The sequence below is a fragment of the Typopeltis vanoorti genome, chromosome 5 (assembly GCF_054136105.1).
Source record: "Typopeltis vanoorti isolate ZY-2024b chromosome 5, IOZ_Tvanoo_1.0, whole genome shotgun sequence".
Classification (NCBI taxonomy): Eukaryota; Metazoa; Arthropoda; class Arachnida; order Uropygi; family Thelyphonidae; genus Typopeltis; species Typopeltis vanoorti.
The window spans coordinates 10,120,652-10,142,190 of record NC_143553.1 but is presented as its reverse complement, the minus strand read 5'-3'; the positions used below and the strand labels follow the sequence as shown (position 1 = coordinate 10,142,190).

General features: G+C 36.2%; 1 protein-coding gene across 1 annotated transcript in view; it reads right to left on the bottom strand.

Annotated features, from left to right (window-relative positions):
- Window positions 1-21,539, bottom strand: part of LOC150106221 (protein tyrosine phosphatase domain-containing protein 1-like) — a 719,641-nt gene that overhangs the window by 59,855 nt on the left and 638,247 nt on the right. The gene's annotated exons all lie outside the window — the stretch shown is intronic.

Sequence of the window (21,539 nt, the reverse complement as noted above, 5' to 3'; positions counted from 1 at the left end):
ATTAAATATTCTCAAAGACCCTGCTGTAGTTTTGGGATAACAGAATTGTTTATCATATCATGATACCACTCAGCAGAAACTGAGCAGGTCACAGGACCCGACTGGTGAATGTCCTCAAAGAAAAATGATCAAATGATAAATGAAGCTCTGTAAACCTGCACCAGACAGTAACGTTGGGTGAATGCAAAGGAATTTGTTCGATTGCATGTGGGTTTTGTGTAGCTTCTACCTGGCACTGTGGGCATTCACAGCTCCATCCAGGTGAAAGTGAGACATCTCCCTACAAACCCATCCACAGCCATACAGAATCCAATTTCACTCTAGCAAGGAATGTTAAAGAGCATGTCAGTCAACTTTCAAAGTCCTGCAGTTGCAACTCCTGTGTCAGATATCTTGAATGGGTAGAAATGAAGGATTTTCCAGACAGTAGTGTAAGGCATATCTGTGTGTCTTGATTCAGCATGTGCACTGCAGGAACCAACACTGTTATTCATAGTCTGTTCCACAATGGCAGTAGCAACTTAATTCACTTGTTTTGAACTGATTGGTTTGCTGCCTCTGCAAGGTCTAACTCCCACTGATCCTGTTTCTTCAAAATGACTAATTTTTCATCGCAGAGCAAGCACATGGAGCTAGTGGACCTCATCGACATTTGTTCAGGTGATGAAAGTTAAAGTGTAGCAACAGCTGCATTTTGCAAGTTGGTGAGGAGATTTTACAGTTATAGATATGGAGGGTGGAGTACAAAAAAAAAAGCCTTTGTGGAAGTTCTGTAGATGTGTGTGCATGCATGTGGTGAAGAAGGCAGCATGAGTAGAATTTTTTTATATGCTATATGGTGGTAGTGGAAAGCATTATTATTATATGTTGTGACAATGCTAGGAATGTTGCTGGCTTAGTGAGACCCCCTCATAATGAGTCTGTTACTTCCATGATGGTTTGCTGTCAATAACCATAAGTACCACTCTTGAGTAGTATGTCCTTAATATCACTTTGTCTTGCTTCAAACTGACAGATTGTAAATCGAGCTGTTTAGATTATTTACCAACAACATCTTCCACTTTCCATGCATAAACCCTGAAAATACTTCCCAGAAATTGGAAAAGTTTAAAAAAAAAAAAAAATATATATATATATATATATATATATATATATATATATATATATAAACCAAGAAAAAAGAAAACAAAGTTTAATAGCACAACTAGTTTCAGCTTGTATCAGCTTCCTTCAGGTGCACATTAAAAAAGAAATAACCAGTAAAACATAAAGGAAATAACTGTAAACAACACAAAGTTAGTGAATATATATTTAACGTAGAAACGTTGAAGTCTGCGCATTCAAAACTGTTCTATCGTTGGCTTCATTGTTGGGTGTATGCATGCGTATAGCATCTCTCAAATGCCAGTATCTGATCATAGCACAATGACAGTCTGAAAGGTTGTAACTCAGGTTGTTGTTGTTGTTGAGATGTAGGGAGTTGAGAATGATTTCTTTTGATTCTATTATCTTTCTAATTCATCCTGGCAATGGAAAATGTTATCAGACTTGTCCCACAGGACTGTTATGGCTAAGGTTTTCTTCATTAGAGTCGGCCGAGAACAGAACATGACTAGACAAAGCACTGGCTCACGTTCTCCTGTAACTGACATCTCTCTTATGTTCTTCAATGCATACTCGATCAATTTCTCTGTTTGGCCAAAGCATGGTATATCACAGTTGCACCAAATCTGGTAAACACCGGGATATTTAAGGTTGTGATGTCTAAGTTTCATTAAGGAGCGAATTTTCGAAAGAGGAGTAAATAAGGTTCTTATGTTGTATTTCCTAAGAACCTTGGCCAATTTGGGTGAGACAGAGCTTATGCATGGAATAGAAATATTACCTTTCACCCTAGTGGTCTCTTCATTATTGCAAGCAGGTGGATTTAATAGGAATTTATTAATTGTTTTTTTGCGAATAGCCATTTAGTTGAAAAGTAGACCTGAGAAAATAGAGTGCTTTATTAAGTTCTATTTCATCATCAAGAAGAGAGTGAGCACGATGTCCTAGTGTAGAAGTGATTTCAAACTTTTGAGGAGGATAATGATGGGAGTGACTGTGGAGATATCTGTTGGTGTGGGTAGTTTTTCTGTAAAGCGAGATTTTTAATTTCTCCACAGATTATGTCTCACATATAAAAGATATTATTATTAAGGAAGATGAAATCATGGCTAGTTTTGATATATAGTCTCCTTGTTTACCACTATTCCTATGGACAAAGTTCTTGTACTAATCAAAGATAATGCTAGGTAATGGTACTGGTACTAATAATAGATAATGGTACTAATAGCTTAACATCAGCACAAGCACTAAGTGCTGCTGTTACAAAACAGCCTATGGTTATTCCACCCTTAGCTACTGCAGAATTAACAGATTATCTGAAAAGATCATGGCCTTACTTACTCATTGCATCTCATTATGATACTTTAAGTTTCAAGACACCATCTATAAATAAAATTTTGGCCTTGCAATGGGTAATCCATTGTCACCTGTACTTGTGAACATCTATTTAGAAGATCTGGAAGTTAAAGCCATCTCTTCTTATCCTTTAAAACCAAGAATTTGGAAAAGATATATTGATGATATTTTCCTGCTTTGGAGCCATGGCCGTGAATCTCTTCTGAACTTCCTAGAACATCTAAATAATCAACATCCAAACATAAAATTTATTGCTGAGTTTGAAGCTAATGGCTCTCTTCATTTTTTGGACATTAAACTGGCCCATTCCTCAGAGAAATTAAAACTCTCAATTTACATAAAAGCTACCCACACCAAAAGATATCTCCATGGTCACTCCCATCATTATTCACTTCAAAAGTTTGGAATCATTTCTACACTAGGACATCATGCTCGCTTTCTTCTTGATGATGAAATAGAATTTAATAAAGAACTTAATTTTCTCAGGTCTACTTTTCAACTAAATGGTTATTCACAAAAAACAATTAACAAATTCCTATTAAATCCACCCACTCGCAATGATGACGAGACCACTGGAGTGAAAGGTAATATTTCTATTCCATACATAAGCTTTGTCTCACACAAACTGGCCCAGGTTCTTAGGAAATACAACATAAGAACCTTATTTACTCCTCTTCTGAAAATTCACTCCTTAGTGAGCCGTCCCAAACCTAGACATCACAACCTTAAATATCCCAGTGTTATTTCCTGGTTATTTCTTTTTTAATGTGCACCTGAAGAAGGCTGATACAAGCTGGAACTAGTTGTGCTATTAAACTTTGTTTTCTTTTTTCTCAGTTTCTAGTCATTCAATAATTTTTAAAAAATATATATATCAGCCAAGTAAATTAATCTTCCTACATATGTATATGCAAATTGTTATCAGTTCAGTTAATCAATAATGTATATCTTATACAAAGAATTTTAATTAAATTTCAGATGAAACTCCAGAAGATGACCAATGCAATTCAAATAATTATTTTGACAGCACTAATTCTAGTTTATCAGCCAGTTTCAAATTTAGCTCAGGCATTTCTGTCTCAGACAAATGTAATAATTTACAAGTGCAATCAAGTAATGGTACTAATAGCTTAACATCAGCACAAGCACTAAGTGCTGCTGTTACAAAACAGCCTATGGTTATTCCACCCTTAGCTACTGCAGAATTAACAGATTCAGAGTAAGTAGAAAGATTTTCAGTATAATAGACTTCACTCATTTGTACAATAGTGTAACTAAGTAGCTTTTTTATTCCCCATTTTATTTGAAATATCCTTATCCAAGCAAGGCCAACTTTTTCTTGTTCACTCCTGCGTGCATATTTATTTAAATAACAGCTAAAGGTTTTCATATAAATATATACTTAATGACAAAATAACTTTATAAATTATTTATACTTAGTTTATTTTTATTATTAAAATCACCTTCACTCATAATATTAGATATCTTTTCCTTGATCTTTAATTTTAGTGATGTTGCATTATTCTTATCTTTGGACTATCTTCAAATTAACTTGTGAGTAAATACCTCCCTGCCATACACACACTTCTGTTTTATTACTAAGCCTCAGAGTCGGCCTCCATCTCCTCCATGCAGTGTGCATCCTTTAGTGGTTTATGAAGAACCTCCCAGTGCTGACAGATTGAACATCTGTTACATCAGAGGACACTGCAATATTTATATGGGTTGTATCAAAGGAAATGAGGCTGCAAACAATGCAGCTAGGTCAGCTCATCTCTTAGAAGATTATTATCTGGCTGTCCCAGTGTCAGACATCATGGAATAAAATGATATTGCTAACAAAGTATAACAGATGAAACCTAAAATTAAACTTGCATAGTTTAATGAGTTAAGGTTTCCACAGTTTGATGTTCCATGTTTTTGTGTCTGATGAGTTCCATGTACAAGTTTTTATCAAGAAATTCTTAGTTTCATACATTTTCATGTGCCTCTTCAGATTAAAAAAAAAAGTATTCAAAGAGATTTCTAAATTATCATTATCAACTCTCATTATTCAAATTAAACTTTGAATAATGACCATTATTAATTTAGAAATCTCTGTGAATACTTTTTAATCTGAATGAGTGCACAAAAATGTTGTATAACTAGTGATTAAATAATTTCTTGCTAAAAAGTTGTACATAGCAATCTTGCCAGACAAAAAACATAGTCTGCATGGGAGCTATAGAGAATTGTTTGTGCTTGGCATGACATCAATCAGTTATCTTGCATGATTATTTCTTACTGAGGTGTAGTGAACATGATCTGTGCTCATTGTAGCATATTGTAGCTTGGCATTAAATTGATTAGTTATCCTGCATGCTTCTTTCTTACCAAGGTGCAGTGGACATGATTTGTGCTCATTGTAGCATTGCTTTAACTCTCCATCATATTTTAGTAGACTATCATCATTATTATGACTGACTTAAGCCATATACAGTCATGCAGATATTATTTACTCCTTGTATATATCTTATGTTTTTAAATTTCTACACAAAATTTATTTCAAATATTTTGTTAGCATTATACTAATTGTGTCCTTTATTCATCTTAAAACAGTGTTATATGCAAAGGTTTTGTCATATATATTTTGTGCATTATAGCCATGAATGTTGAGGCATCATTAAAACCCAAATCAAAGATATTAAAGTAGATGAAATTCTCATTCACAGTAAAAATCTATTATCTACAAAAACTTAGTATATAGTCACTACCTTCATATCTGTGTTTGATGTCAGTCTTTTGCTAAATTTTCTCCTTCTTCAAAAGATCAAAAATCCATCCATGTAGATTGCTTTATTTATAATACATCTCTATACTTTTCCATACTTCCCTCAGAAAATTTGATACGGAAGAGCTAAACTTCATGAATCATCTTTAATTGCTATCCTAAGAAAGCCATTCATAAACCATTTAAATACAGAGACTTCCTCTCTCTACCATACCTCAGTGAAATTATTAGTATTCAGGATCTCTGCAAAGTCACAAGACTCATCATGGGGGATCTGCTTTAGACAACACAGTCTATCATACCACTTCTTAAACTGATTCAATGTCTGCACTTATACCATCCTTTCAGGCAATGCATTACATGCCTGCTGCTCAAATTTCCTTTTTTAAATTCCAGGGTTGGTCTCTTTTCCTTCTTTCCTTCCTCCTCTTATTCTTTTGTATGAGATATGTGAAATCTCCCAAGTGTATGTGGTAAATATATCTCAACAGCTTAACTGTTTTGGTCATATCATTCCTTCATCTTCTGTCTACCAGATTCTGCAGAATATATGCTCTCAGTCTGTCCTCATGACTTATACAGTCCTGATATCATCTTGGTTATTCATATATGAACAAGTTGCTTTGTGCTTGAAATACCATCAGAGAACAGATCCCTAATCTCAGCTGCTTCATTGTCCTTTTCAGTACTTCAGTAATCCTCTTAGTTTCATGAACTTCATATACCATACCCCCCCCCTAAGGTCCTTTGCTCCCCTCAACTTCTACTATTATACTTCCCAGGAAAGAGTATGCAGCCTTGCATCTGTGGATCCCAGATTTTAAAACCTGACATTTATTAGTAATTAGTGCTGATGATGATTTTTTAGGGACTTAACATCTGCAAACAACTGAATATCTCTTGGCATTATAATGATAATATCATTTAAGTAAAGATCTCAGTACTGAGCCTTGTGGAATCCCACCTTGCAGTCTCAAAATACATTTCTCTGATATTGGATTTCTTTAGAACTAAATGAAAGTCTTTCTTAAGGTTTCTGCCTGGTCTCTGTAGAAAACCAACCAATTCAAAAGAGCTGTCAAGCCAGTGAAATCTTTATCAAATATATTTCTGTTCACTGCTGGACGAAGGCCTTCTCCAGTTTTTTCCACCTTTCTCTGTTCTTGGCAATGGTTGACCAATTTTCCCCAACAAAATTTGACAATTCATCACTCCACTTTCTTTTAGGACGTCCTCGGCCTCGTTTCCCTTCTTTAGGAATCCAGTTCATTAGTATGGTGGTCCATCGCTCATCTTCTCTTCTGGATAGATGTCCGAACCATTTCCATTTTAGTTGCTTGTGGTGAAGAATGATGTCAATGATGTGAGTCTGGCTTCTTATCTTTTAATGTGAAGCCTATCATCAACCTCTCCATTTTTCTTTGAGTTCTTAATTTATTTGCCACTGCTTTTGTTAGCGACCAAGTTTCACAACCATATGAGATGACTGGAAGTATACACTGGTTAAATGTCTTCCTTTTTAAACAGAGTGGGACAAATATACTAATAAAAGGCAAATATACTAATATACTAATAAAAGGCAAATATATAGATGCTTAGTCATGTATCTTTGACTCCATGAGGTTTGGGGTAATAATAATAATAATAATAATTTTAACTAGTGCTAGCTAAGGCAACTCTAATGCAGAGGACTGTATTCTCATAAGCTTTCTGGTCCAATTTATAAAACTTTCATAGTTTTTACAAACATTCGGCTTTGGAAGAAATAATGTTGGATCTATTATATCCACTTTCTGTGTAATTTTACATCACTAAATACCGATCGAGAGGTCATTTACAAAAAATACATTTCTCTCACATTCAATTTCTTTAGTATCGATTATTTAGTATAGATATACAGGGTTAATGAGAGCTTTTGCTCTCTTAACTCTGTGGAGGTTGCGATCTAAAAAATTGCGGCGTAGGGCTCGTGTATCTAAGAGATACATTCATTACTAGTATGTATTAAAATGCAATAAAACTTAAAAAAATAAAAACACGGCAAATATAATACATGATGGTTTATTTATTTTCAGTTACACTCTAGAAATTATTGAACAAAGAAACAAAGAAAAAAAAACAACTAAACCAATACTATACTGACATTGGAGTTCGCGGTATTGCTCAGATAAAATTTACTATCAAATATCACTTTCACTTTCGCAGTGAACTCTATCATTCTCATCGTCGGACTCGAGTAACAAAATCGCTGAATCTCTTCAACATCTGATGGATTATCCAATCGATATATGTTTCCAGCCATTTTCAACAGTAAATAAAAAAAATCAACTAAACCAATACTATACTGACATTGGAGTTTGCAGTATCTCTCAGATATAATTTACTATGAAATATCACACACCTTTACATAACACGTGTTAAACCAAAACTGACCGCATAAACAGTGTGGAATATCACTCGTAATATATGCATGCGCACCTATTCATGACCTTCAAGCTATACACTGGATATGTGTAAAAATATTTATATTAACAATTTGTTTGTCAGATCAGCCGCGACCTCCACAGGGTTACGGTTTCTGCCTGGTCTCTGAAGAGAACCAACAGTGGCGAATTCTCCATGCTTGCTATGCTTGCTGTGCAAGCTCATTAATTGGGAAAGATGTAATATTTATTTGTTAATAAATGCATGCATGTATAAGCATTCCATTTAGGCTTTTATTTTTGTAGACAGAAGACGTCTTAAGCTTGCACAACAATAATTGAGCTTTGCATTGTGTATTGAAGCCCGATGCTTGCTCGTCTAGTAAATGCTATCTTGGCTTGCTCAGTTGTAGGAGCTTCCAAGTCCTCACTGCAGCACTGGGATTTCATGCACGCACATAGCCATTTCCGTTCCCTTCACGTCGTCTTAACACATAAGGCCATATACAGTCAAAGTAGCTTTAGCCAGTGAGCTTCAGCCAGCCCTTACAAGTGTGCGTGTTGCTTGGGAAAATTAAGTTACAACCAACTTTTTATGACAATGTTATTGACCAGTTCATAAAAAAGAACCGTAGTGTAGAATTTGTGTTCAAGTAGGTAAACTTGAAAAAGATAGAATATCATTTGTAAAATAAATGTATTTGTATGATTAAATGCACATATAGTTTTAAATGGTCAGTAATTCATTATTCTGCTAATCAGACTTCAATCACACTTCTCACTCCCTGAATGATAATAAGAGCAAGCATGAATTTCAAGACCAGCATTCACCCCTGAGAACCAACCAGTTCAAAAGAGCTATCAGGCCAGTGAAACATTTATCAAATGCACTAATAAAAGGCAAATATATGGATGCTTGGGCAGTGGTCATGTTCTTTTAAGTAGTGCAAGCTAAGGCAACTCTGAGGCTCAGGATTGTATTCTCATAAGTTGTCTTGGTCAAGTCTAAGTAACGTTCATGGTTTCTACAAACATTTGGCTTTGAAATAATGTTGGGTCTTTAATATTCACTATTTAATTAAGGGGATATTAGATCCCACATTGTTTTAAAACCGAATAAGAAACTCAAGGATCGGAATCTGAGAGTTTCATGCCAAATATAGTAACTATAAACGTATCGGCGACTACTAGCGTGAGCTAAAGCACGTAGTTCAAGTACGTAGTACAAACTAGGGCAACTCGTTGCAAAGGTGGAGAAAGTTCTGATCACTATTCTTAGTATTTTCCATAATGTAAAACCCATCTCCTAGGCGATGTATGATGTTATACATTATGGTGGGAGGTCACTACCCAGACCGGTTTCGATCTTTATTGAGATCTCATCAGTGAGTAGCTAGACCAAAGTATAATACTAAGGTTATAGCGAAAAGAACTTACATACTCTGCTATACAAGTTGTTAAAAAGGTGCACCCATAAATTATTTAAAATAAAGGGCCAATAGGCTTCGTTTCGGCGATGATATTTCTGCGATAACTATAAACGTATGAAAACATTGAAGCAGGATTTCAAAGATGCCTGAAGACTACTGCAGTCTTTATTGACTTAACAGCGGCTTATGATACTGTTTGGAGGGAGGGACTCATATATAAATTTCTTAAGGTCATCCCATGTGAAATATTGGGTCATCTCCTAAACAACTTACTGTGTGATCAATATTTCAGGGTAGTCACCGGAGGAAGCATCAGTAAACAGAGAGTGCTTAAGAATGGATTACCTCAGGGCTCAGTGCCTGCACCACTGCTTTTTAGCCTTTACATCACAGATATTCCTGAAACAGTCAGCAGGAAGTTTGCTTATGCAGATGATCTAGCTTTGGTGATCAGCGACAAGTCTAGCAAAAGAACTGAAGAAATATTGACAAATGATCTGTCGGCTTTATGGCAGTTCTATAAAAATTGGAGATTAACACCAAATTCTGGTAAAACCAAATATTCTTGCTTTCACCTGAACAATAGTCTTGTAAATCAAAATAACAGAGAGATATGATGATGGAACATTAATTTTGTTTAATCCGACACCTAAATATCTGGGAATAACTCTGGATAGAACTCTGACATATAAACGGCATATGATTAATATCACTGCTAAAGTTCGCACCAGAAATAACATAGTTCAGAAGCTTTGTGGTATTATATGGGGCTCAAGTGCCACAACTCCAAAGTGCACTGCAATGGGTCTATTTTTCAATGCAGCAGAGTATGGTGCTCCTGTTTGGCTCAATAGTTGCCATGTCAGTAAACTAGATACTCAACTTAACTCCACTCTGCGATTAATAACAGGTTGCATTAGGAGTACACCCTTACAATGGCTCCCCACTTCGAGCCATATTGCTTCTCCGGAACCGCGACGACAGGAAGCCTTGCTTCGTGAATATAAAAGAATTTTAAATAACCAAAATCTCCCAATACATGAATTTATTCCAGATGCTTTATCCAATAGACTAAAATCCAGAAGACCTGCCATAAAAAACGCCCGTAATCTTCTTAGCCAGAATGACAGTATGGTGAGTAGGTGGGATGTAATGTGATCCCAAGCGGTATCACCTGAAGTTTGCAATCACATAAACATCTTTCAAAAACCATCTGGATTTGACCTGCCCAGGAATATATGGACTATGACTAACAGGATTCGTACAGGCCATGGTGTATGTGGAGACTTACTTTCAAAGCAGGATAAGATACCAAATCCCCACTGTCCCTGTGGAGCTGAGACCCAAACCATTTACTATATGGTACAGGAATGCGAACTGGCAGCATATCCAGGTGACTTTAAGGATATCTCTGACCTATCCCCAGAGGCGATCAACTGGATCAAAAACCTAAATGTTAAAATATGACTAATCTTCTGTCTGATGCTCGTCATAAATTTCATATTTGTATTTGCCTGAATGTAGACTTTTTTTTTTTTTAATCATATATGTGTATCTTATCTATACTCGTGTATTATATATTATTGTCTTTTAACCATGTGTACAAGCTGTACAATAAATAAATGAATAATATTGAGCTATTGCAAGACAACCATGTTAAACAGCATGAGACCAATGGAACTCGAAATCAAAGAGTCTTAAATCTGATTACAGTGTGAGGGGATTTAAGTTAAAGATGTGACTGCTCTACCTCAGGTTGTTAACAGTGATCATGCTGTACTGATGAGATAAGTGCCAAAGTGTAGGGATATTCCATTCAGAAAAGATTTTACACCGAACTATAAAACAGGAAATTATGAACAACTAAGCAGAATAAAGTTTGCCCACTGATTAGAGATCCCTCGACACTTCTGCGCATGTCAGAAAAAGGAGAATCCATTCCGATAATAGGGTAATCAATCTGTCTTCTGGGATGAGTTTGTTTATTATTACAGGTCGGAAAATTTAGCTTTTCTTTTACGAACATTGCTGTTTTTAAAGTGTAACTATTTTGCTTGTATAACAGTTGGAAAAATGTACATAGAGTATTAACAAAATTAAAAAAGGTATAGCATAAAACAAAAATGTAACTAAGTTTATTTTTAAGAAAGTTTTCTATAAAATAAAAATAATTATACAGAAAAACAGAAATTTTTTGAAATGAACTTAGATATTTTAAACTTACAGTTGAGAGAACTGAGACACTTTAATGTCCTAAACTGATTAATTATTTATGACTTGTTGTGACTCTTTTAACAAACCCATGCAAAAAAAAGCTGGAAAAAAATACCATTGTCAAATCCTTTTAATCTTCAGAGTCATCTCAATCGGCGGTGTCTGAATCGCTTTCACTTAAACTGATCACCAAAGGTTTGCATAATTCCTTCGATAATTCCGTCTCTGTCCCAATACATATTTTCCGATGAGGTGACATGAGAGCAATATTTTCCCCAGTTTTGAACTGTAATACTTTCAATCACCTGTTCTGAAAGCTTAAAAAGTTTCGACATGTCAATATCCCCAGTTACGTTGCGATGGCGAATGAAACTTTTCACTTCTGCCAAAACATACTCAATAGCATTAATATCGCAATGATATAGTGGTAGCCTCAAAGCTAGAAATCCATGCTCTTTGAGCATCATGTCAAATTTAAATAGTTTAGTTGTGGGCGAGTTTCTTTTGACCAAATTAAGCAATTCAATTTTTCGCATATCTGGGGAATGAGAAATGTTATTTGCAGAGAGCCAATCCATAAGAACTTGCTTCTTATTAGACCAATTTGGAACTTTGTTTAATCGAATAGAGTGATGTGAAACGTTATCAATTATAACAACAGCATTTTTAGTAAGGTTTGGAATCAGTTTTTCTTCTACCCACTTTTCGAAGATCGTAGAATTCATTTGCCCATGGTAATCTCCAATAGTTGAATTGGCTTTGTATAGTAAGTTTGAATTTGGTAAAAAACCCATTTCTCCAGCCACACACAAAATTTTTTTTTCTTTAACACGTTCGCTGCCAACTACGAGTATACTCGTAGTTAGTAAACCAGCTACACAAGCCAGCTACGAGTATACTCGTATGACACTTACCGCTGGCAACGAGATTACTGTACTGACCTTGAAGAAGCGAAAATGCTTGGCTTGTGGAGCTAGCATCAAAACTGTGCATTCTCATAGATGGTATATGCTCTGCACAAGCCAACTACAAGTATACTCATATGACGCTTACCGCTGGCAACGAGATTATCGTACTGACCTTGAAGAAGTGAAATTGCTCGGCGTACGGGAACAGACTATGCCGAAGTAGCATGGCAGCGAACGTGTTCAGCACAGGAATCAATTTCGGAACAGTTGGCACTCTTTTATCAACCACATAAAATTCGTGAATAGTTCTTCTTATAATGTCTACATCAAAATCATTCAAAGCTACTGTTTCGTTGGTTTTCTTTCTCTGGCGCTTTTTTTAGGAGATTTAAATTTTGTCTTACCTTCACCTTTTGATTCCCTACGAATTCTTTTAACAGTCGACCCCGATATGCCCGAAATTGCACTTGCACTTTTTATGAGTTGAGAAAGGGGAACAAGGAGACGACCTTCTGACGATTCTTTTTCGCAGAATGTCAGCACATTATTCAATATTCTTTTGCAAGAGCTACTGAAACGTTTAACAACAGAACTTGTTGACCGTACTGGCTCCATCATACAAATTAATAATAAAAAATAATGCAAAAAAGCAACAACAAAAATCAAGCTAGTACTAGTACAGTGACAGACAAGAAAACACGTGATTTCGCAATGTTGACGACCAATTCGTACATCCTTCATTTCTTTCTCCCCTTCAGCATGAATAGACTATTCTTGGCAAAATTCCAAGGATAGACCTACAAACGGTGGGTAAACTATACTAGGTTTTATTCCATGGTATCCATTGCTATATAGAAAGGATATTTGTCTTTTCCATATAAAAGCAGTATTAAAAAAAACATCAATTATGCAGTATTGAGATGCATTACTAGAGTTCAAAGAATAAACAAGTTGAGAGTGAAGTCTGAGCATGAAAAAAAACTGGCTCTGCAAATTAGAGACAACCCCAAAGAATTATTTATTGTGTTACAAGTAAAAAAAAGAATTAATAAGTTATGATACTAAGTTAGTTAAGATACTAAGATGTGGCAGAATAATTCTGCTGAATGTGAATGACAGAATAGATTGTTCAACTAATGAGTGCTTATTTTGGAAAAAACTTTCAACCTGGATAAAGAAACACAGATGTCTCAGGAGGAAATACTAGATCTGTTACATAAGCTGATTAACATATTGGCAATAGGAACATATGCAAAAAGGATGTTCAACTAAATGGCTGTGTCATTGATCTGGCTGTATAATTTAAGGTTATTATAATTATACAGGTGCCTCCATGGAGTCCGAAGACTCATCGCAGGAGACCCAATCTATCCACACAATCTATTATACCTCTCCACCCATTAACAGAAAAGCACTCACAACTGACTGAGACAACTCATCCCACTCATTCAAAATTCTCCAAGTAAAAAATCTAGTTCTCATAGGAAACATCCCAAAGGCCACACATCATCTTGGTCACTCGCCTCTAAATCCTCTCCACTGCTTTCTTATCCCCAAGAAATCCAGGGAACCAGACTTGAGCACAGTAATCCAGATGTGGGCGTATCAAGGCCTAATAAAGAGGAATAACAACTTCCATATCTCTACTTTTAATGTGTTCTTCAATAGCCAAGTAATCTTATGGGCTACCTTAGCAACATGTCCTCTAAACTTTAACTCTCTGTCTACCACCACCCCTAAATCTCTATTATTATTACTATTATTATTACCACCCCAAGACCTCATGGAGTCAGACTCATCTGGGAGGTCCTTTTATCACACACACACACATACACACACACACACACACAGCACATCATCTATGTTCATCTATTTCCTGGAGTACAGTGTCAACAATGTGATACACAGCTTGTAATCTATTTATTCCAAAATGCTTAACTTTACATTTCTTCACATTAAAATGACACCCATTAACTTTTGCCCATACTGACAACCTATTTAAATCTTCCTCCAAGCTCTCCACATCAACTTGATTAATTATTACTCTACCTAATTTTGCATCATCAGCAAACAAAACAAAAGGTTGTGTTTTATATATATATATAATATTCATAGATATTATCTTAATATTAATCCTACCATAGAGATGATCTCTGTTTCTAACAATTATTTTTTTTATTTATTTCCGAGTGTACCTATATATTATTATATGCAAAAGGTTCACTCCAATTGGTGCAATGACCTTAACTCTTTCTTTCAGAATCCAAATAATCACTGACTCAAGACCAAAATACAAAATAAACACATTTAATAAAACAAAAACAATATATATACACTTCAAACAACTTTACATAACTAACTACAAATTAATTGGATCCAAGGCCTTTTAAAAATAAACTTACACTTAAGACCATACTAAACACTTTGTTTGCACAATCACAAAATGTTCATAGCCAGTTACTTTCTCTATCAAGGCCCTTTTCTGAAGATATATGACTTTATATTTCATTTTCACAGGATCCTTTACCATCACTTATGTAGCACACATTAATTCTTCCTGACTTAATTGTATCTCTTTTCTTCAGTAGAAATAATAGTCAGATCCGGCGTCCTTAATACAGATGAAACTTCCTAATCAGATTTTACTCCATTTTTCCCAAGTAAGCAAACAGACAAAATGTCAAGTTTGCGCCTGCAATTTATGCAAGACTAGCTGATCCTACAAGTAGTGCAAGACCAAGGCAACTCGTGGTAAAGGTGGAGCAAGCCCTGATCACTAATCTTAGTATTTACCCTTAATGCCAAAACACATCTCCAGGAAGGGGATGTATGATGTTTTGTATTAAAGGCAAGGGGCCACTACCCAGACCGGTTTCGACCTTTATTGAGGTCTCATCAGTGGGAGCCAGGCTAGAAATAGAAATACCAAGATTTAGTAATGCAGAGCTTGTAAGTATTTTACCAAAACCAGTTACCATAAGGTGTTATAACCTTATTAAATAAAAATCTCAGGAAGAGATATAAATGTAGAAAGTATTTTTAACTTGGGTATAGTTATGTTAAAGATACCAAGCAATTTTAAACCCGGTTTTACTCCATTTTTCCCAAGTAAGCAAACAGACAAAATGTCAAGTTTGCGCCTGCAATTTATGCAAGACTAGCTGATCCTACAGGTAGTGCAAGACCAAGGCAACTCATGGTAAAGGTGGAGCAAGCTCTGATCACTAATCTTAGTATTTACCCTTAATGCCAAAACACATCTCCAGGAAGGGGATGTATGATGTTTTGTATTAAAGGCAAGGGGCCACTACCCAGACCGGTTTCGACCTTTATTGAGGTCTCATCAGTGGTCTGGGTAGTGGCCCCTTGCCTTTAATACAAAACATCATACATCCCCTTCCTGGAGATGTGTTTTGGCATTAAGGGTAAATACTAAGATTGGTGATCAGAGCTTGCTCCACCTTTACCACGAGTTGCCTTGGTCTTGCACTACCTGTAGGATCAGCTAGTCTTGCATAAATTGCAGGTGCAAACTTGACATTTTGTCTGTTTACTTAGTTGGGAAAAATGGAGTAAAACCAGGTTTAAAATTGTTTGGTATCTTTAACATAACTATACCCAAGTTAAAAATACTTCCTAATCAGAGTTTTCTTGAACATTCCTTTAAGAACGTAAATAGCAAATTCTTCTTTTATTCACTAAATGCTTATTTACAGTCTTAACTTTTCCAATAAAAAAAAAAAACTTACAGTTCTACGATTCCCTTTTCGGAATCGACTATAAATCTTTCAATTAGTGTTTCCTGCAATATTCCACATTAAAACTTAATAGTTCCACGATTCCTTTTTCGGAATATACTATTAATTTTCCTCTGACTGTCACATAAAAAACTTAAGTTCCTCCGAACCTAAATATCTGCCGGCCTGTGTTCTTAATTCCTTCCAAATGCTATCTTGTTTACTTTCTCGTTGCTTCGATACCGAACTTGTCAGCTGTCAATCACACATCCAACTTCTCGGTGAGCATGCACACTCCATGAAACTGGTAAGCAAGAAGTTAGGTATAAATAATGGCTGACACGTTGTCTCCATTAGCAACAAGAGAATGTCTTCATAAAACACACCTTTTGATAATTTTAAATTACAATAAAATTCTTGTACGTTATCTGGTAAGTACATCAATTTTTTGACTTCTTTACATATCATTTTTGACAAAACAATTTCAACAACGGCACATCGCAAGTGCCGACAACGCATGTTATGAAACTAAAACTAATAAACATTTTTACATAAACAATTCGTAAAAATATTCGGAATTTTAAATATGATTATTTTTACACTCTCCACATCAACTTGATTAACTATTACTCTACCTAATTTTGCATCATCAGCAAACAACTTAATATTAACTTTCAGGTCATTTCCTATATCATTTATATACAAATTAAATAGCAGTGGTATCAGCACTTAAACTTGTGACACACCACTAGTCACCTGTTTTTGCCTCAATTCTGACTCTTCATATACCAGTTTTTGATATCTGTCCAGCAGACTCCCTCTTATCCAACTAACCAGTGTCATATCCATCCACATTTGTTCTAATTTGTGTAACAGTGTTCCATATGGTATTCTGTCTAATGCCTTTGCAAAATCCAGCAAAATCATCTTGCAGCCATTTCCTTTATCTAACTCAGTTGTTACTCTATTATAAAAAAGTTAGTAAATTACTAAGTCATGACTGACCCTTTACAAATCCATGTTGACCCTCACACAGTATCATATTTTTATCTACCCATTCTTAAATTCTCTCTTTTACCAATTTTTCTAGTACTTTTACTACCACACCTGAAGTACTCATTAGTCTATAATTTGCTAATGTAGTCTCCCATATGCAAAGAAATAATTTTGCCCTCTTTCCACTCGATTTGAACTCTACCAGAGCTGAGACTTAAATTAAACCGCTTAGTCAAAGGCATTGCCAGTTCCCTTGCACATTTTCACAAAATCCTAGCTGATATCCCAACTAATTCCACAGCTCTATTTACATAGAGATTCTGCAATATCCCAAGAATCTCCAATTCATTCCCCTCTGTTCCCACATTAATGTCTGTCACATAGGTTAAAGCAGTAACCTCACTAGGAAGATATATGCTTGCAAAGTGGTCACTCAGTGATTCAACAGTTTTATCTGCTTCTGTCTCCTCATGACCATCGTCACTAATTAAGGTTAATCTTCCATAGTTATTCTTCCTTTTACTTGCCACATAACTATTTGGAATTCCTTTGGCCTACTTGGCTGAATTCTTCTCATAACTGTTCAGGAGTTTGCTGGTTACCTTTCTGTTTATATTTTCATTTATTTATATTTATTTATGTTTACATTTTCACCCTCCACAGGATTTTCTTCTTCTGAAGTTTGTGCTTACTCATCCATCTAACTCCTACCCGATTAACCCTCCTCACCCTAGGTACACAGCTTGATACTACTTCCTCTAGAAGACCTTTAACTATACCCCATGCAGTACTAACATCCTTACCCTGTAGTGTTTTATGCCATGGTACAGATCTAAGCTTTTTCCTAAGCATGTCATAATCACCTGCATTGTAGTTTCACAAATACCACTTCTTGATAGAATATTCCTCATGTTTTATAATCTCCCAAGTCAAGACCACATGGTCGCTTTCACCAATTGTAGTCAGTGTTGTCAACTTGGTTATGGATAGCTCTTCAGATCCTGTAACCAGGTCCGATACTCTTCAACCCCTAGTCCCCTCCATCACATGCTGCCTTAAGTAATTATCCCTCAGCAGGTGTATAAATTCTGTTTCCTTTCTATCATGTGATCTTTCTTCCTTCCAGTCTATATCGCCAGAGTTGAAGTTCCCCATAATAATCACTTCACCTGTACTCATTGTACTAATTTGGTGATGCATGTCTTCCAGATCATTTGTGGAACTGCCTGGCCTATAGCAACAACAAACTGTATATTTTGAATTGTTGGTCTTGATCTCTCTCCAGATTGCTTCAAATGAACAGCCATCCTCCCACTTCTCTCCTATTCTTTTAGGTTGCAATTCATCTGCTATTATCAGCAGTACTCCTTCGCCCATCCTATCTTCTTTATCTTCCCTGAAATGATCTCACTCCAGATTGCTTCAAATGAACAGCCATCCTCCCACCTCTCTCCTATTCTTTTTGGTTGCAATTCATCTGCTATTATCAGCAGTACTCCTTTGCCCATCCTATCTTCTTTATCTTCCCTGAAAATACCAAACCCTTCACATTCAATCCCTGTAACTACATCATCTGCTGTTAGCCAAGGTTGCACTAACCAATGCCAAAAACTCCTCCCTCTTGTTCCTGATACTTCTAGCATTAGTATATAGAAATGGCAACATCCCTTTATTCCCCCATCCACCTTTACTTTCTTAATTGACTACCCTATTCAATATTTTTGCTTGAGAGACTAGATTCTTCACTTGGTCAGTGTGAAGGCACCCATTCACTCGCTTCATGGGTGCCTTCACACTTGCTTCCACCCTAATTGCTTATGTTTCTTTGAATTTGATGTCAGGATGCTCAGTGAACAAAGCTTTTCCCAGATACCTAACACCAAAACTATTCAGATGCAATCCATCTGCATTTTTCACAAATTCTTCTTTCCGTCAAACTGAGACCACAGATCCACAAATTCTACATCATTCCTTTTGCAAAATCTACATATAGATTCATTGGCTATCAGTTTGCCTCTATCATAGCATGGTAGGAGACTTTAATCTTCACCTTTGTGCTCTTCAGTTTTGACTCTTCTAACAACTCCTTTACATCGTCCCTCACAGAATACTTCTTGCCTCTCAAATCATTGATACCAACCATGACAATCATTTCCTTCGGCTTATCTTTTTGTATCCAAATGGCAATGGCTGCAGGAAAGATTCCACAGGAGTAGAAAGAATGTACTGTAATCCCATTAGTCTATATTTAGGCACATCAGACTTTGCATCAAACTTTGCAAGAGTGGTGCAAAGTCTGATGAGTTTAATTATTGAACTATCAGCACTCTGAAATGGTGGTGAAGATTTTTTACAAATATAACTAATCCCATACAAAAATAGGTTGACATAGAATCAACATCAGGTTACTAAAGGAGCATCATGTTTTATTAATTTGTTCACATTTTATAATGATGTTATGGTTTGGTTAATCAAAGGAAACGATACACGATATTTTGGACTTTGCTAAAGCATGGAAAGCTGTTGCATAAGTTGGATGTGTGGGATTGAATTATTAATTACTAGTTTGGATAATAGGTTGGTTGAATGACAGATATGAATAAGTGTTGTATGAGAGATGTTAGTCTGCAAAATTTATGTGAACAGTGGTGTATCAAAGTGTTTAGTCCCTAGTCGATTGTTGTTCAATCTTTACCTAGAATGACATTGGGAATGTCTTTGCTCATGATGCAAGCATATATAGGTTATTCAGGAATGTTACTAAACATAAAGTTATAATTTGATGCAAGGAGATATCCAATAGCATATTATGTTGGCAGGAATATTTTAGAGGAAACTGATTGGGCTAAGGATCTTGGAATTTTAGTAGATAGGAAGTTGAAGTTCATTATTATTATTATTATTATTATTATTACCACCCCCAAGACCTCGTGGAGTCAAAGACTCATCTGGGAGGTCCTTTTATCACAACAGAGCTCATCATACCATGTTTTAAACACATTCAAACTCTTTGCAGACACCACATTCTCAGGCAAGGCATTCCAATCAGTCACAACTCAACACTACGTGTTGAGTTGTGACTGATTGGAATGCCTTGCTTCCCATTCCCCTTCCAGCATTGATCCTATAACAACCCCTTGCCAACTTGCAGGTCTCTATCATATCTCCCCTCTTCCTCCTGTCCACCAGACTCTGCAAATTACATCTTCTCAATCTTTCCTCATATACTCAACATTCCAGAGGTGATGATTCATGAGCCACATGGCAAAGACAACTCATAGGATAATTGCAATGCTGAAATCAACATTGACAGGTAGTCAATAAGAAACTCTTTTTACCACTTTACAAGGCTTTGATATGACTACACCTGTACTATTGTGTGCAGATCTGGTCTCATGGCTTGTAAGATGATTTATATGCAAAGCGTGTTATGATTATTATTATGGGCGACTCCAGGGAGTCTTTAGACCCATCAAGGGAGGCCCTAAACATCATGTCCACACAACTATTCGACATTCACACAGTATCTATCATACCTTGCCTTGAACTCACTCACTGTCATAGCACCCACAACAGACTCTGGCAGCTTATTCCACTCATTTACCACTCTAAAAGTAAAGAACCCAGCTCTAACACCCTTGCTAACCACACTCTTGCCCAGCTTCCATAGATCTCCCCTAGTTTTCCCACAACCAGTCCTGATCTCAAAAATATCCTCTGAATTAATCCTATAGAAATCCTTCAGCAATTTGAATGTCTTTATCATATATCCTCTTTTCTGCCTATCAACCAATTTCTGCAACCCACAAATCTTCAACCTGTTCTCATAAGGTTCATTCCATAGACCTGCTATCATCTTGGTCACTTGCTGCTGGATCCTCTCCACCTCCTCCCCATCAAGAAGAAACCTAGGTGACCAAAATGGGCACAGTAGTCGAGATGGGGTCTTCTCAAATCTCAGTACAGAGGAACAATAACTTGCTTGTCTCTGCTCGTCAAAGTATATTTCAACAACCAAGTGAGTTGATGAGCTGATTTAGACACTTTTGCCATGTGCCCCCTAAACTTCATCTCCCTATCCACCAACACTCCCAAATCCCTGGCCTCATCAATCTCCTGGAGTACAGTTCCACCAATGTGGTATACTGCTGCTAATCTTTTAACCCCAAAATGCATAACCTTACATTTTGTCACATTAAATTGACATCCATTCTCCTTTGCCCAGAACTCCAATCCATCCAAATCATCCTGCAAGATTTTGACATCATCTGCTTTCACTATTGCCCTACCCAACTTTGCATCATCAGCGAACAAATGAACTGTTCTTCTTAGATCCTTCCCTATATCGTTAATGAACAAATTAAACAGCAGTGGTCCAAGAACAGAACCCTGTGGCACACCACTAGTCACAGGCCTTTTTTTGGACTCTACTCCTGAATAAACTACTCTATGATATCTCTCCATCAACCACACACCTATCCATCTCACCAACCCTATATCCATTCCCATATGTTGCAGTTTACGGATTAGAGTTCCATGTGGTATCCTGTCAAAGGCCTTAGCCAGGTCCAGCAGTATCACTGTAAACCCATTACCCTTAT